The sequence below is a fragment of the Panthera tigris genome, chromosome X (assembly GCF_018350195.1).
Source record: "Panthera tigris isolate Pti1 chromosome X, P.tigris_Pti1_mat1.1, whole genome shotgun sequence".
Classification (NCBI taxonomy): Eukaryota; Metazoa; Chordata; class Mammalia; order Carnivora; family Felidae; genus Panthera; species Panthera tigris.
This window is the reverse complement of record NC_056677.1, coordinates 109,317,424-109,331,295: the sequence shown is the minus strand read 5'-3', so window position 1 is coordinate 109,331,295 and position 13,872 is coordinate 109,317,424. Positions and strand designations below refer to the sequence as shown.

Here is a 13,872-nt window from a genome sequence, read left to right as displayed (position 1 = left end):
TTCTTTTACCACATATTTTTTTAGTTACTTTCTTAGTGGTTGCCCTGGAGATTACAATTAACCTCTTAGCTTATAACAATATAGTTCTGATTAATACCAACTAAATTTCAGTAACATACAATGGAGAGTGATTGCTTAATAGGTACCGAGTTTTTGCATGTGATGATAAAAAAAAAGTTTGGAACTCAATAGTGGTGATGGTTGCACAACATTATGAATGTACTTAATGCCACTGAATTGTATGCTTTTAAATGGCTAAAGTGTTAAATTTAAGTTATGCTTCCTCCACTACAACAAAGAAGAACAAAAAACGGAGGAGAAATTAAGACATTCCCAGATAAACAAAAACAAAGAATTTGTTGCTAGCAAACCTGCTCTACAAGAAATACAAAGGCAGTTCTTTATGCTAAAATTAAAAGATATCAGGCAATAACTTGAATTCACATGAGAAATAAAAGCATCAGTAAAGAGATCAAAGAAAGTATACATGTACTCTTTTTGTTTGTAGCTTTATTTTTTTTCCTATCTGATTTAGAAGCATAAACCAATAATTAAGAATATGTGCTAATGACTACAACGTAGATGAACTTCAAAAACAGTAAGCTAAGTCAAAGGAGCCAGACATAAAAGGTCATGTGTTGTGTGATCTCATTTATACAAAATGTCTAGAACAGGCAAATCCATGCAGACAGAAAGCAGATTGGTGGTTGCCAGGGGCTGGGGGCAGGGGAAATGGGGAGCCACTGCTTAACAGGTACTGGCTTTCCTTGGGGCTGATGAAGATGTTTTGGAACTACACAGAGATGGGGGTTGCGCAACATTGTGAGTGTACTAAATGCCACTGAACTGTTCACTTTAAAATGTCAATTTTATGTTATGTGAATCCCACTTCAATAACAACAAAAAAGCAGCTCCCCTACTGATATGGATTCTGGCAGTTTAGGAACCACACTTTGGCCAACCACTTTTCATCACGTAATTTGGGCCTCCAAGGGATGAGGATTTCACTTTTTCTAGGTTTTCTTCACTTGGAGGCCTCTGAAGACTCAGGTAGAAAGAACCAAAATTGCAAAGCATACCATCCCCTTCATACCCCCTAACCACAGGTGTGCACTTGCCTGGTTTCCTTGTCTCACTCGCTCCACCTTGCCAGTGTCCTGTCTTGGTAGTATTTTCCTGTTCAGCCTGAAATATGGTTACCATGTAGGTTGATTTCCTAGTTTTGACTAATCCCAGTAGCTGTTGCCTATTACTTTCTTCATCAAGTTTACTTTCAACTTGTAGTTTTCATTTAAACTGCTCTGTCCAATCAGGAGACAGCTATGGGTTGCTTTATTGTTTACCTTGAACTCTCCAGAATTTCTACAACCACAACACAAGTGCAGACTTCCAGGTACAAGCCTTGGGGCCGGCCCAGTGCTGACTGATTCCAGAGCCCCCAAAATCCCCCTGCACCCTGGCTCTGCTGTTTTCCCATATTCCCCACCCCACAAGAGCAGAAGAGAGCCTATTGCCTGTGGGAGTAGGATCAGGAAGGCTTCATGCAGGAGGCTGCATCTGAGCTGGCCCTGAGGGGTGGGCATTGGGGGGAAAGGACATTCCAGGAAGAGGCAACCGCACAAAAGGTGTGATTAGTCTCGTACAAGTGGCTTGAACTATGGACATTGGCGCTAGAGGGCTAGGAATTCAAAGTCTAGTCTGGCTATTTCCTAGTTCTTTTCACGATCCCATTCCTCAGGCCTCTCTCGCTCCTACACGCATCCTCCCTGTTCTGTGAATGCTCTCCTAACCGCCCATGCACAGTTACGGAGTTGCCTATTCTGTGTATCTGCTGTTCAATGACTCGACAACTCCCCACTTAATACCCCTGATGCGTATGTGCATTTGTGAGCTGGGCAGCTGTTTGGGCTCACTTTTTACTCCACATAGATCCCTGGTATCACCCCTATGTCTCTTTCCCAATTTTAGTAAACGTGATATCCAAGTGAGCACTCCCAAATATACTTGCTGTAGGGGTTGAATTCCCTGCCACGGCCAATCAAGTATCTGGTTCGAGTTCGATCCCAAGACCAAAGATGGTGGAGAGAACTTTCCAGAAGGAAGCAGTGACACGAAAATCTGAAGAAAAAAAAAATGGTTGAGGCATTGTTTGAATTCACACTGGGACCAATCAGAGAGTCTGGTTTGAATTTGAAGTGGCTACTTCATTCCGTACTTGGAATTCTCGCAACCCCGACTCAAACACAAACAATGCCAAGCGAGAATCCTTCCCACCAATAAGGAGCTGACATCTGGAACATAGAGGTTTTCCACAGATCGAGAAGAGTGAGTGGATAGCATCCCCGTCAATCATTCCCACACTAACCAATCAGGACCTTTGGGGGCGGAGCCATAGGCTGGCTATAAAAGGGGCCCAACGGGTTGCTACGGTGCCCATTTTGCCTCGGGTCGTGTGGTGCGGCTGGTGTTGGTCCTTCTCCTCAGGGGCGAGGGAACGTGGCGGCTGGTCCCACACAGAATCGGAAGAACGTAAGATTGATTTAATTCTGAATTGTCGCGCTAGTGGCCTATTTGTAGTACACCTTTTATAGGTGGGGGTATGAAATGTGGTACTATGTCTTGCTAATTAAGAATTTATTTTAATAGTCTAGCGGGCTTTAGGCCTGTGACAGGGTGGGTCCCGTAGGTGAATTTGGGCACAGTATTGTGCCCTGTGATGTTTGTCTTGGTCCCCTCTTCTATGTGGCGTCAAGCTTCCCTATGGTGTTTGAAACTTAAAAATGAGGAGATGGCGCTGCCGCCTGAGCGGGCGCGGGACAGCCTCGTACGTCGCTGCCTGGGAGCTGGTTTTGCCTCCTGTTTTGCATTTTGGGGTGCTTATTGCCTGTGTGAATTTGTTTGATTCGTGGCCCTAGTCCCTTTGTCTCGGTTATTTTCCGCCTGACGAGAAATTTCACACGCTGAGGGATCGTGCGTGGGATGAGGGCAGGTGGGGGGGGGGGGCGGCGGCTTCCTTCCAGGGTCATTTGGCGGGGGGGGGGGTTCCCCCCCTTAAATATCGTTCGTGCGGTGAAATTTCGGAATCGCTCGTGTCGTACGCTAGCTTAATTTAAAAAGAAACAGAAAGTCCCGCGGTGTCGTCGACTTGAACGTGAGCAAACTGATGATCCGATTCACCTCAGGACTTGTTCTTTGACGGCCTTAACGGCCTTAAACACCAAGAGCCTTCGGGAACCTTAACGCCGGTTTGCATTTTGCTATCGTGATATTGAACCGAGAGCGGGCCTGGCCCTTCTTCCCGCACCTCGCTTTCCAAGTTTGGTCTTGTTTGCGCCGGGTGTTTTCCAGACGCTGTGGGTGCTCGTGAGCCTCCGGTCAGCCCATACTGGGTGTCCTTCCACGTTTAATTTTGGAGAACAGTTGCTCGTTCAGCCTCGTTGCGTTCTGTTAAATTTCGGTATCAGGGGCTCCGCGGGTCTCTTACGGGAAGTGGGGGAATTAAGGGTCAGATCGAGTGCCTTTTAGTTGGTAATATACTTGCGGATTTGGTATAGATTTATTTGGTTTGGATCCTGGTTTTCTCACTTCATGAATTCTTAAAAAAAAATATATATGTAAATATATGTATAAATATATATAATAAAATATATATAATATATAAAATATATATTAAATATATATATAAAATTAAAAATATATATAATATATGTGTGTATATATATATATATATATACATATATATATTTTTTGAGGTGCTCCGAATTTACAAGTGCAGAATTTAACCCTCTGGCTCAGTCCTGTAAGTTTCACGACAGTGAATGCAGTGGAGGGTCTTGTCCGGGCGGTCATTTAACACAGTTTGGCACTTGGTTTTACAGAGAAATTGTAGGTCTAGTATCTATTACATTAAAAGCAGCTCTTGGTCCTTTTCGTAAGCTTTGTGTAAAAGAGTTGGGTGTTATCTTTAATTCGCAAATAGGGTAAAGAGTTTTCTAAGGGAAGGAAGGTATTGTGGTATTTTCGGTGTGAAAATGCACACCACTTTCACAATCTGCGTAGCAGAAAGTGTATTTTAGGACAACGGATGCCCCAGAGTGCCGGTCACCGGCCACCACGAAATGCTGTTTGCGATTTTGTTTTCTGTAAAAATTGGATGTTTAATAGCACGTTATTGAATTCATTTCTGCTAGTCTTTTGCATGCATTTCCTTTGACAAATGTGAGATATTTCAGTGTATAAATTTGGAAAGGAACGTCGAGACTGCTGTGTTTCTGGAAGTGAACAGCCATTGGAAATCATGTTGCGTAGTTCTGAATCTTACTTTACAGTAGAATTGTGTATTTAACATAATGGGAATGTACAATTTTACCCCTAGCTCCTCTTTCCCGAGTGTTTTTCCACAGAAAAGCCAGATTTCTATGGTCTCCGGTTACGAACAAACAACACTGTTTAGTAGCAAGTTAGCACCGAAACTGGCGGGAATACAAGGCTCCGCCTCCTGCTGGCGCGTGCTGGCCCCGCCTCTAGCCCACGCGTGCCTAACTCTGCAGTAAGCTGGGTTAAACCTTTAAATGGCAAGTGCAGGCTTTTGAAATGGACAGAGATGGCTTATTTATATCCATGCTTCTATTTTGTGAAATGTAATGTGTATTAACTAAATGAAAGGAAAACTCTGGTCTCTCTCAAAGATCTGAGAACCCTAACCGCCAAGAGGGACCTGATTCTTGCCTGAGGTAAAGTGGTGCTGGTTGAATTTGTCTGGTTCATCCTTAATTTTGACTTGAATTGTGCATATTGTTTATTATGTAAATGACTTATTGATACCTTTATTGGTGGAACGTTGTTATTCTCCAAATATTATCTTCCTGGACTATATTGAGAAACCAGAAAGATCGATTGTTGGTAGGATTGAAGGCTGCCTCTGCTTTTGTTGCTATGAGGAACCAAGGTTTGGGGAATGGGGACATTAACTAGCTTCACAAATACTACTGTTTGAAGTAGAGCCCTAACCCTTGAACAATTTCCAACTGTGGGATTTAGGTCCAGGTGTGGAGTTTGAAGGCATTTTATTGTATCCACCTTTCTCAGAGAATCCCAGAGGGGGAGGGGACATTTTCTAAACACCACATCCACAAAAGCCAATATTAGTAACTGTCAGATTTCTTCCGTTGTTACTTGCTGTGCTCAGTGTCAGACGGTAACGCTGCTGCTTAATGGTTGAAATTATTCATGAAATTACTCTAAATGATACTAGCTTAATTCTGATGTCCATGATTTTCTAAGTTACTGCATTACCAACTACTGACACTAATACACCATGAAGTGCTGTTGTGTAACCTGGTGAACAGCCCTGCCAAGGGTTTTATTGCCCAAGGTATTGAATAGAATAAACTGATTCATTTGAGACCCACCCCTAAAGTAATTAAGGGATGCTGTCTATCAGTCTAACATTTCATAATGCCCCCGTGATGTTTGATTAAAGCAGAGTAACTGGATCATTTTGAAGGGACAATCGAAAATCTGAAGCAGTAGTCTTATCTTGTAACCACAGGATGAGTGTAGGTGCTGTTTTACATTGTCTTTAATTCTTTATGATTGGGTATCCTAACCTCTCCAACCGTTTTCAGAAGTTCCTCTGGATAAGTGAAAGAGTATAGTTGTCCCAGCCACCCACCTGAGTTTCCAAGTTAAGTAACTCTCTGCCCACAGGCAGATCTCCTTGCAGATTCATCACCTCCTTCAGGACCTGTGATAGAAAAGTCCAGTATTGATCAGTCTGTGGGCCTGTAATGTGAAGAAAGTGGAAACAGAACCCATAGTCAGAACCAGCCAGATGAATAAGTGCATCTCTGTGTAGCATGAGCTGAGGGGTATTGGGCAGAGAGTGGCCCCCCTCTGCTGTCCTCGTGTCATCATTAAAGATGGTGTTGAAATGTTATCCCCAGGTCTTTAAAAGGTAGGCATGGTGGCAGGGTCACTCCTGGGCACTGCTGCCTAACTCCACGGTAGAGACCACGACCCTTTATTAGGCAGGACCATCTTTTCTCCCACACATATTTGTGTTCTCTACACTGTGGTTGCTACTGTTAGAGTTTGGCATAATTAGACTGTTGTGATTTTAAAGAAACTTCACTTTGACTTTTTTAACACCAGAGTTTTAATCTTTCTTTTTATTCTTTTTTCAGATCCCATAACACACCAGAAGGAAGGAACGAACTAGATTGTAGAAAACAAACTTCGGAAGTCCAAGCCAAGTGGGGTGCTTAGCTTTGTTTCAACAGGTATGAGAACATGGATCTGAATATAATTTTAAAGCCAACCTCTATCTATGAGAAAGAGGGAAAGATGAGACCTATGGACCAAGTCGGGGGCAGGGAATGGTAGTCGGCCAGCCAACCCTCCCTGTGAGGTTTATTTGGTACGGATCCTGAAGGCATAGGCCTGCAATTAAAGTAATAGAGGTCAATTCTCGTCTAAATCTTTACTCTTCGATACACTGTTGGCCATTTTATTGGTTTGCAGACGTTGATGGAACCACATGCCCCACATGGCATGTTTCATACACAGTAAGCCTCTTGTCTCTGAGTCTGAGAGACACTCTGCTCATTGTCACTCTGAGGCAATAGTCTGTCAGCTTAGCTGACTTCTAACATATTATTTCAACACGTTGTGTCACTGTTAAAAATTTTTCAATGAATTCAGGTACTGGAAGCTGTGGACGGATGAGGTTTGAGATTTGCATGCTAAGGCTCCCTGACCCCTGTCTTTCCTGTCACATTACACAAAGATGTGCAGTGGGATGAATGGACTTGGGTGAATTGATCATGACAAAAAGTGCTAATGTTGATTGGGTTACATTTAATGCTCCTGTATAATCCTCTGTTTTGTTCCTGTCCAGGTCACAGTTTCTATCAATATAGTGGCCAAACCACAAGGCTTGATTGGTAAGTGTTCCCCTTATTTGGTGCTGTTTCCCCAAGATTGTTACCCACTGTGCTTCTTCAAAACATGTAGAGGTTCTGTGTCTGAACTTGATTTCACTTTTGCTAACTGTCAATTTTCTGGCAAGGTATGCAGTAAGTGGGTCAGGATTTTTTTTTCTGGTGAGTGATGAGATTTCATATTCATTTGGGGTTGAAACTTCCAAAACGTGGGAACACCAAACCTCAGAGTGGGGGCATCTTCTGACCACAGTTTACACTTTAAGAGGTGTTGCTCACTTTGGCATATGTTTTGGAATGTGACCTTCCCCTGCAGTCCTGGAACAGTAAGTCTTAGGAATGGTACTTATTCCTGCCATCTGTAGAGTAAATGCCTGCATTATGCATCTCTGAGGCTTGGTGCTTTCTAGCTTGCCTATTGGGGTCAGTCAGACCTCAGTTCAAACCTGCCTCCCATCAATAACTATTCTTAGTCCTAGCTAACTCTTTGAGCCTCAGTTTCCTTATCTGCAAAACAGCAGTCATACTTTGCCATCAGGGATGTTGTGAGAATTAAGTGTGACACTTTTTGTAATGCACCAACCACACAGGAGGTACTCAATGAATTAGACCCCCATTTCCTAAATGTATATATCTGAACAGGACATTGTACTGCTTGGGGTAGCCCCCTTTCTGCCCCCTTCCTTTAATTATCTTCTTTGCTTTCTCAGCCACAGCGCATTCTTCATAGGTTACACTGGCTTGTCTCTGGAAATTATACCTCTGTGATCTTGTTTTGAAGCAAGAGGTGGCCCAGGGACCTGAGATTTTCCTTGTGCTGAGCCGGGTTCTTTTCTGGCCAATTTGAACACCTTACACCGAGGCTGACCTGGCTCAGCACCCGGAATGACATCCTAGAATTTGTCAAGTTGTGCAGGCTGGAGGGTACCTGTTAACTGAAAGTCCTAGAAAGTTCTCCTCTCATTCCTCCCCCATAACGAGTCCCTCCTGGGCTGTGATTAGTTCTTTTAAGATTAGGTGAAAACCTTGACAGTGTGAAAGATGGGACAAAATGCTCAATATAAATATGTACTATCCTAAGATGATCTCAAAGAGACTGTTAACTTTTAGTCTCAAAAGATAACTCTGGTTCCGCTACTTTTATATTAGCACAAGTTATATTTTGGTAAGATTATGGAACCTAGAGTTCACCCATTCAAGATAAAAATCCACATTTCTGGGACACCTGGGTGGCTCAGTCGGTTAAGCATCCAAATTTGGCTCAGATCACAATCTTATGGCCCATGAGTTCGAGCCCCACTTTGGGCTCGCTGCTATCAGCTCAGAGCACACTTTGGATCCTCTGTCCCTATCACCCCTCTCCCACTTTCTCAAATATGAACAAACATTTTTTTTAATCCACATTTCTTTTTGATTGGAAACTAAAGTGTCTAGCTGTTGCATAGCTCGTTGACATTTCAAAGCCTTTTGATTTATCCCTGTAATTGATGAAATTTCTTTAAAGCCCTGGACCCTGGGGTCATTATTATTTCCCATTAAGTGAAAAACTAAGGCCTGAAGTATTTAGAAAAAGCTTTACCCAAAACCACTTAGTGGCGCAGCGCCAACCAAGTTCCCTCACTAAGCAACATGATGGTGACCTTAGCTTACATGGTTGTCCAAAAAAGGTATGAAACTTTATTATAACTCTGCCACCTCATCCCCATTCCATACACATTTGTACCCACTGCAGATTTCAGTCATCTTGAGTCTTTTCATGGGAGGGGGGGAGGTGTGGAGAAGGCCTAAATGAATGGTTTAGTGGGTAATTTCACTAAGCTTTGGCATTTAAAAAGTGGTCACAAGGCAGAGAAATCCAAAAAGGTTAATGTCCATTTGGATGGATTATCCCCAGAATTTAGGAACCTAGGAGAAGTGAAAGGGACTCTATTCAAAACTTAAGGTGGAGCCTGGCTTCTTGAATCCTAACAAGTTCAGTCTTTTGCCCTTCTACTCATCTGGGGCCTACTTGTGAATGGTTGCTAATTATTTTGAATTTTAATGGGCTATAAATTCTTGGTTTGATTTTTCTGCCTCAAACTCATGCTTAGGTTAAATGTGTTTTCATACTTATATGTATATTGGAGACAGATTGGAAATTTAATGGCAAGTCTATGTGGATTATGGGTCTTTTATGTAGGAAAAATCAATTTTCTTAGCACTTGATGAAAAAGCACCATGTACACAAAGGTTAATATACTCACATTTTATTTCCTTTAAAAATAACTTCAAATTGTAATTATAATGCAGAGAAGGTCTAAAGACTACAAAAAGTGGTATGCTAGTAAATGTTTAACAACTGGCTCTCCAAAAGATGAGAAAACACTCTGATATATAGCACTTTCCAATTTCGGAGGTGAAAAATATCCCATCATGGCCAATTTTAAGCTACAAATATGACATCACAGAATGCAGATTTAGGAAGAACTGTACACTCTCCACTCCAATGAGTCAGATCTTACACAGAACTGAAAGAATTTAAAAATCACTGACGATCCAATTACATAGAGTTATAAGCACTGCCAACATTTTGGTGTTTGTGCCAACCAGTCTTTCTGTGAAAATACCCATACTGGTTATGATGGAGAGTCTTGTCATTGGATTTTGGTAAGAAATCTGTGTTTTCTCATTCAGATATTTGACTCCCATTTTGTTTCCAAATATTATGTACACACTTAGGAAGCGTGTGTACATGATTCAGTGAATTTTTTTTATTCTAGTTTTTGTTAAGCCTAATGCTCCACAAAGCATTGTACAGTGTGACATTTAAAAAGTTGTATGATTGCTGCAGGTGTATTGCTCCTCTACTTCAATAACAGCATATGTAGGGATGGTGAGAAGACCATGATCCTCATAGGGAGAGTTGTAGTTCATTTGCATGGCTTGATGCGGACTGATTATAGGTCCGGCCCATGGATCTATAAACACAAGTGAGCAAGAGGCTTTCTCTGTGTTGTTGATATTTACATTCTCACTGGCTAGAATTGGTTCTAGGAACAAACTGCCTCCTAGTTAAGGACCTTAGGTCTTAGGGGAAGTGTCAAGAGGGACAGGAGGCATTGCTACATGTCTATGTGTAGGTACACAATTTAAGCAATCCTGTCCAAGGTCCAGAAGGAGCTGATGAGGTTACCACACTGTAGCTGGACCAAGCAGAATCTCCAGGTCAGTCTGGTAGAATACAGTAAAAGGACTCTGGATAATCATGGGTGCCTCGGGAGAGCCTCGTGACTGCTAGATCCCCAAAGAGCAGACCTGTGAGCTTCTGCCAGAGTCCAGAGTGGAGGTTCTGCCCTTCTTGCTTGCATCTTTGTTTAGCCGATGATGCAGTGATTAATGTCTGGGGAAAGACGTCACTAGAGGCAAGAGAGGCCAGCTGGAAGTGTGGTGGGAAGAGAACGAATAAAAAAAAAAAAAAGGATTGTCCATGGTGTACAAAGAGGCATGTGCAGCCTGCTGCTCAGAGAGTAATTTCTCTAAATTTGATCTCAACAGATCTAGTTTCACGGTTTCCACCTGGGCTGATAAGTGCTTATATCTCTGTCCGGATCCTTGTGGAAGTGAGAATATATAGGAGTCACAGAAGAGAAGCATTTTTAATAATATATTGTTTTGATTCACAAAACAAACAAAATGGCTGCAGGCGAAGATTTTCACAGCTGGCATAAGTGTTAATTAGAACCAGTTAGAAGCCTTGGCTGTGAGAGGGCTTGTTTAATTTAAATATCTATGCAGAGAACTGGTTATCAGTGAAAGGCATGGCTGGCACCCAGCCATCAGGAAACCCCCAAACCTATCTGTTTCCTTGGACTTTTGACCAAAACAAAGTCACCCTCCCCCCCTCCCCCCACCCACACACACTGAGTACTTCAACCAGTGAAAATTTTCATTCTTTTGTTAAGCAAAAACACTCTCCAGTTGCCTATTGTCAGCCTTTCTAATTTTTGGCTATTCTATAAATACGCCCTCCACTTGCACATGTAGTTAGGTTGAAATGCCAAGGGACCACAGGGCGATGTTTATGAAATTCCATAAAAAAAATGTTTTCACAAAACTGAGGTTTATTGGTATTCCAGAGGAGCTAGTAATGACTTCTTTTCCATTTGAGTCTGCTCCTTGCCTTCTCCCCTTCACCTTGAACTTTTGCTTGAGTCTAGGAATCAATTTTGCCTAATTTCCAAATGCTGCTTGTCAGTGTTTTGCCTGGATTCATTATATATATATATATACCCAGAGTGGAAGGTAACTTGGTGCATCTTAATAACATAAAGACTACCCTTCTCCTGAAAAGCATCTCTTCCCTTCCTGCTATTTTGTTCTGTCATTTCTTGGCAGAATTGAGAGATATAATGTTTCATTAAAATGAGGGGTTCTCTTAACAGTACATTGACTCTTCTCATTTCATGATAAACTCTACTCCTCACATGCAGGAATTTGCAGGAATTCATATTTTTCATGGTGTTCTCATGAATCAGAAAGGACTGTTCCTTGGTCACTGTCCAACTGTGGGGCCAACATGCATTCCTTACAGTGTCTCTGTGCAGGGCTCCTCCAAGTAGAGTTTAGCTAGCTACTCACTAAGTGCACAGACCAGTCAGGAAATAGAAGTTTGTGTTTTGTTTTTATTTCTATCAAACTTATACCAGTATGACATCTTGTAGGATAAAATAACTCCATGAGGTTTACTCACAAAATCAGTAGTTCCCCCAACCTACCACCATTCCATTTCCTGTTCACCGTGTTTATCCCGAAGCAGCACCATGTGATCGTGCAATGGTAGAAATAACTGGTGCTAACAACTGCTCAGAAAAACATAAGAGCTCTAAAAGAAAATTGAAGATGGGGTGCAGTGGCCACTTTGTGGATGTCTTTGTGCTTGTCTATCTAAAGGGAGGAGAATTACAGAGGATAAATCCTCAGAAGGGGGACCAGGAGAGGGGATTAACAAATAGGAAATGGTCTCTCACCTTCCAGGAGCCTACAGCATGGGCATCTGGGAGGGCTAGGAACAACGGCACCCGATAGAGCTGCTCCCGAGGATGAGGACAAAGCAGCAAGTTAGAAGGACAAGGGCTTTTGTTGTGAAAGGTATCACGGGAATTGTGTGTTCAGGGGAGTGTCTACTGCTCCCTTCCCCCCCACCCCCCATGCTTTAATATCTCCTCACTGGACAAGCAGCCAAAGGGATATCACAGAACTGGGAGTTACATTACCATGGCCCAAGATGTAGCCAGCAAGTATGGAAGGAGATAGACACGTACCCTGAGGGAAAACCACCACGGTCTGCAAACACCACTTATCCCTATAGGTTTCCATTTCAGAACATGGACATTCAAAAGAAATGCATAGCACTGTTGTCATCCGATGTTTTAAAAAACTTCCATGTGTCTTCCCACCTTTTGCCTTGTGGCTTCCTTCAATTGATAATGAGTAATACCCGAAGATGATTTTTATTGGGCAAAGATATTTGTAAGAGACACTTTAGATTTTAGTATCCTTGAAGGTGCTGAGTTTGAGAGGCATCAGTTGCTTTACATGCTTCATTTAAATACATAGTGCATCTATGGTCCCTTTTTTAAATATGTGGGCAATTGGCTGGTGGCTCCATGCTCTTAATATTATCCCCTTTCTTGGTCTGTTATTAAAGTGACAGAGGGGCACCTGGGTGGCGCAGTCGGTTAAGCGTCCGACTTCAGCCAGGTCACGATCTCGCGGTCCGTGAGTTCGAGCCCCGCGTCGGGCTCTGGGCTGATGGCTCGGAGCCTGGAGCCTGTTTCCGATTCTGTGTCTCCCTCTCTCTCTGTCCCTCCCCCGTTCATGCTCTGTCTCTCTCTGTCCCAAAAATAAAATAAACGTTGAAAAAAAAAAAAATTTTTAAAGTGACAGAAAGACTGATTGCCCTTGATACATGAGGTAAGGATGGTAAGTAGTGTTCATCATCTCTTTATCATCTAGAGTCTGAGACTGGCTCCTTTTAGTCCTGAAAATCTATTGTATTCACCAAAATGCTGACTGATATTTGGGCTCCGCTGTAAGTATTCTAAATACTAATTTCTTGGTGGTAGTTTCTCAACCTGGAAAAATGATAGCTGGAAGTCTTAGGTATATAAATATACTTCAGGAGTGCACTGAAGGCTGGAAGAAAACTGGCCACTCGAGGCAGTGTGGAAAGGAGTGAGGGGAAAGCGTGTGAGCTGGGAAGTACTCAACAATTCACGATCAGCCCATTTGTCAGGAGACCATTATCTAAGAACCTTTCAATTTTCAGAATTAGTTTATATATTTGATTCATTTCTTCCCAAGCACCTTAAGCTCATTGGAAAATGAGTAGTTTGGAATTGGATTGTCTACTCAGATCTGCAGTAATGTGGGAAGAGTATCTAAGAATTATAGAGATTTAAGGGTCCTCAAGACAGTGCTCCAAATATGTGTAAAGAAGAAGCAGATACCAACGCACATTTTGAGTACAGGAGAGAGTACTGCCCTTTGGCAAAGCTGAGAAATTGGTGAAATTTATTTACCATTTTCCCTGTGAATTCTGTACTTCTGAGTTGCTGTAGGCTTCGTGGTCTCTGCCTCTTGTGGATTTTTCTTGGGCCTGTGAAAAATGGCTCTGGGATGAAAAATGGCTCTGGGGATAGGTGGCCTCTCAACTTCTCATTTGTTTAGAGAGTTGGGTTATCTGGGACAGGCTTTTGCACATGAGCCACTTTTTGAGGGTGAGGTTGCTCCAATGTGTTTTTCCTCAGCTTTTCTACATTGCACATCTTTCCTGCTGTACTTTAAAGTGCAGTTGTGGTTGCTGCCTGCAGCAGTTCATTCCTCACTTGGGGTCCCGCGTTGTGATTTTCACGAGGGTTCAGCTAAATTTCTAAGTTTTAACTCCTTACCT

At 42.5% G+C, this 13,872-nt stretch overlaps 1 protein-coding gene across 1 annotated transcript in view; it reads left to right on the top strand.

Moving 5' to 3' along the window:
* Window positions 1–2,441: 2,441 nt before the first annotated feature.
* The window catches only part of USP26 (ubiquitin specific peptidase 26), a 54,059-nt gene continuing 42,628 nt past the window's right edge, over window positions 2,442–13,872 (top strand). Inside the window, exons 1-3 of the mRNA XM_007093589.2 lie at window positions 2,442–2,529; window positions 6,186–6,281; window positions 6,899–6,944. The gene's annotated coding sequence lies outside the window, so the exon portion shown is untranslated. The remainder of the gene's footprint in view (window positions 2,530–6,185; window positions 6,282–6,898; window positions 6,945–13,872) is intronic.